The following is a 4,693-nucleotide window of genomic DNA, read 5'->3' on the forward strand; positions in this document are numbered from 1 at the left end:
AAACTATCAACTTTAAACCATTAAAAATGGTTTCCGGTAGTGTGATTTGGTACATGTTCCATTAGGTATTGGTGGATTGAACAAGCCACCAACAGAACGTGACCAAATACTAGTAGAGACCAATAGGCACCATTACAGTTTCCATTAAAATCAGTATAATATCCATAATAACTGATAAAACCATTACAAATTCGGTGATGCTCTTTTTTTTAAGCGGTAGGGTGGTGGTGTACACATACGGTGAAGCCATCCCTGTCACATATCCTGTTCCGAAGCAGTATGTGTTGGGAAAATAGGATATTACATCTACTTAAATCCCCTGAAAGTTACATCAGTTTTTGGAATGGAAAGCTGAGTTTTTCTGGAAAACCCCCTCAGAAGTGATCCGATTTGTGCTGTAGGTCCTGAAGTTTTCTTGTGGTAGTGAACCTTTTCACATTGATTACAAACACATTTAGTTTTATTTGAAGAAACACGCACTGATTAATATTTCAGAGTTACACAATGTATGTGTAACAAAAGGGTCTTGATACATATTTTTTTTAATTATTTAAGTTCCTGACATAAATTTTTAGTCTGGGTTTTTTGTGTGTGTACCAAATCACTACTAAATTAGATATATATGACCATTGTATTACTAACTGAGCATGAGTAGTGCAGATGGCATAAATAAGACACTAAAACCAATTACAGCTAGCTTTCTATAGACAATTTTAAGCTTGATGTTGGAAATGATTGCACCAATAAAAACTGAACATCTGCTTGAGTTTACCTTGACTGTGTATTTTATCATAAATAATGTTGTATTATTGGACAAGTGACTCCTGGACCATAAATAAAAACAGTATTAAATAAGAGCGAAACTGAAGTCTGTCTTAAGAAGCTGATACTAGTGAATTAATTCCTACATGAACGTAGTTGAACATGTTTATAAGAACTTAGCTGATCAGTCTCAGACGTCATGCCCACAGACCGTTGGCTAAACGTCTGATGCATATGGGACACAAAAGTGGAAACACTTCAGTCGTCACTGATTGGTTGAATTCTACAGGATTTTAAGGAGACGTGTGTGTCGCATTCTTTAACATTATGTCTGAAAACAAAGATACTTTAGCGCCAAACCCCCTCGCGAAAGAAGCCGTAGTGTTTACAGCTGTGACACAATAATCAGGATCAACTAAACGCTGGATTTTCAAAAGTATGCGAAATATTTACATTTCGCTGCATAGAATCTTGAAAATATGTCCCGCCTCACGCCCTGAAACCTAACGCTGAACGAAACGAACTGTGATTGGTTGTTTGACATGTCAGTAGAACGGCCTCATGGCAGGACCTCAGCCAGTTGAAAGCTTCCATGAATTTCATGAATTTCCCGAACTTGCATCAACTCGTCCGCGGGAGTCTTACATTTGCATTTTTGGTTTTGGGAAACGCGTGCAGACCTAAGTCACCAGACAAAACTTCCTGGGACAACTTGTTCCAAGTAATTTTGGTGGAAAAGTGTCTCTCTTCAATTTCTAAAGTTTATTCCAAAACATAGGATACAAAGAATGCTTCAACTCCAACCCCCAAAAAGTCTCTTTAATCTTATTCATTAACCAACTAATATTGTCTTACAAGGCCTTTAATGTCCAAGCAATGTGCAATGTCAGTCAGTACATCAGTTCATCTGAATGGGTGATGAACCACATCTCTCATGACTGCACGGAGACACTTCCTCCTTTTGACCTTTACAGTGTCCACCTCTGACTTAGCTTTCATTGGAGAAACAGGAAAATAAATTAACATATTAAATACATTTATATAAGTTTAATGAGGATGCTTACAAATTCAGTGATGTGTATATCATTATTTATTGTTACCTAGAACCTGGTTTGGTCTTTTCCTACATTTAAAACCGTACATATATGTAGGAACACATCTAATGTCACATGTGTTCAGTGTTTTTGTCTCTCTTTGGAATGTTTTCTTCATGTTCCTGGAATGAACCTGCAGTTCGACTCAACTTCTTCATCTCTGGCAGTGTTACAGAATAGCTGACCAGTAACTGATGGATCTAGTGGTTGTTTGTGTCCTCCTTCCCTGCGAGAGGGATCGACCTCTCAGTGACCACACGTAGGAGTTTTTAGATCTAGTATATCAAACACATTAACCAGACAGTAGCCTCATTTCATTGTATAGAACTGAATTGAATCAATTCAGACCATCGATCGTCCTCCAGGGACTTTCTGTGAGTGTGAGTGTGTGAAGCGGGCATTACAGCTAACTGCATCCCCTTGTTTGTTTAGAAAGATCTAAACATTACCGATTCAGCCACAGACTTCATCCCAGACTCTGTTCCTGTCCTGGAGCTCCTGGTTAATTGTGATATACATGACTGCCACAGACCCCTGACTCCTCTTATCCTTATGGATCCATCATGGTCTGTTGATTCCTCCGGCTCTGGTACGAATCACCAAAAACTCTGCCTTGTCTACAAACTACATTTCACAGCCAAACACATGCAAGAAGTGCTGCAGGAAATAACGTAAGATCACCCGTGATACAGGAGTTCTTGTGTGAGACTAGATTTCTGCCTGTTAAAAATTGAAGCCTGCAAGAAGCTAGTGATCCAAGCTGTCTGTGTGCTGGTACAGCAAAAATTAAAGGATAAGGAGAGATGGTTGCTTGCAGAAGCCATACTTGATGTTCTGTTGCAGATCTATTATGACTCCTCCCCTGACCGGCCCCTTGCCCTTTATCTGCTCTCTCACTGGCTGTACGTCTGTGACGCCTCCCCTGGACCGGTCCCTTGCCCTTTATCTGCTCTCTCATTGGCTGTAGGTATGGGACTCCTCCCCTGAACCGGCCCCTTGCCCTTTATCTGCTCTCTCATTGGCTGTACGTCTGTGACGCCTCCCCTGGACCGGTCCCTTGCCCTTTATCTGCTCTCTCATTGGCTGTACGTCTGTGACGCCTCCCCTGGACCGGTCCCTTGCCCTTTATCTGCTCTCTCATTGGCTGTAGGTATGTGACTCCTCCCCTGGACCGGTCCCTTGCCCTTTATCTGCTCTCTCATTGGCTGTAGGTATGTGACTCCTCCCCTGGACCGGTCCGTTGCCCTTTATCTGCTCTCTCATTGGCTGTACGTCTGTGACTCCTCCTCCGAAGATTCCCTTGCCCTGTATCTGCCCTCTCATTGGCTGTAGGTCTATGACTCCTCCCCAAAACATTTCCTTGCCCAGTTTCTACTCTCTCATTGGCTGTATGTCTATGACTCCTCCCCAAAACATTTCCTTGCCCTGTTTCTGCGCTCTCATTGGCTCGAAGATTCCCTTGCCCTGTATCTACTCTCTCACTGGCTGTAGGTCTATGACTCCTCCCAAAACATTTCCTTGCCCTGTATCTGCTCTTTCATTGGCTGTAGATCATCACTGATGTAATGTCCAGTCAAAACACATTTCATACTGCAGGACTGTCATGACAGTCGACAATATTTAGTCGACGACAGGTCCAGATATTTAGCTTGTCTATTATCACATGCATATCAGTGACATGTTGTTATTGTCTCTTGTATGAACAAGCACCGATCTGCCTCCAATTCTGAGCATTTGTTGCAATTTTCACAAAACTTTTAGTGACTGAAAATCAGGACAAAAATGTTGTGTGTGCCCAAGATATTTGTGTCAGAGAGCTCTCGGATTTCATCAGAAATATCTTAACTTGTATTAAGAAGATGAACTAATGTCTTACAGGTTTGGAACGACATAAGGGTGAGTAATTAATGACAGAATAAATTTTTTTTGCGTGAACTATCCCTTTAATCAGGTTATATGAATAGATTAAGGCAGATGAAGTCTGCGAAGGATAGAGTTGCAGTCTTTATGATAACACACACTGTATAAAGGTCCTAGATTGTGCTATTTTCAAAATTACTACTTTTAAAACCGTTTTCTGGAGTTTACGTATATATTGAACGTTTTTTATTCCATTAATATTTAAATATGTCGCTACCCGGACTAAGTTCTATTACATTCATGTAACTTTTACTTCATATCTGGCAATATAACACTGTTACAACTCACATCTTTATTATGTAGACTTGTTTTTATTCCATCAACATTTAAATATGTCGCTAACCAGATTAAGGTATATTACATTTGTATTTATTACATTTATAACTATTACATTTCTATTTAGTGTTTGAAGGAGTTGGGCTCATATCTCTTAGGAAAAAATATCAGAATACGTAAACATTTTAACAATTATTGTTCTGTATTACAACACAAACACTTCAGAATATAGTTAATTTAATATAGTATAAATATCACTGTGCCACTCTCTGGCTGAATTAGGCAAGGACACTACCTCTGCCAAAAGTACATCAACCTGTGTTTATCAGAAATAAAGCAAAATTTGGAGTACAATTCATCATAATCTATTGCTATGACCCGGAATCTGCTCTACTATATATCTAAAATGCCTTTAAATTTTTGCTGTGTATAATTGCATGCAATATTTAGTTTTCTCTTGTCTTTATTTTCTACATTCTCTTCTTCCAAGTTGGTGTCTTTTTTAAACGAATAGAAACGTTGGTAAACGCAGACAATGGGGTGGGGGTTGGAGGGGATTCCGTACATGGTGAAGAGCCGGGCTTGTTTGTGGTGAGTGACAGCGGGAGGCGGGGCTTGTGATGCGCCGAAGGATCGAATCA

The sequence above is a fragment of the Carassius carassius genome, chromosome 1, assembly GCF_963082965.1.
Source record: "Carassius carassius chromosome 1, fCarCar2.1, whole genome shotgun sequence".
Lineage (NCBI taxonomy): Eukaryota > Metazoa > Chordata > Actinopteri > Cypriniformes > Cyprinidae > Carassius > Carassius carassius.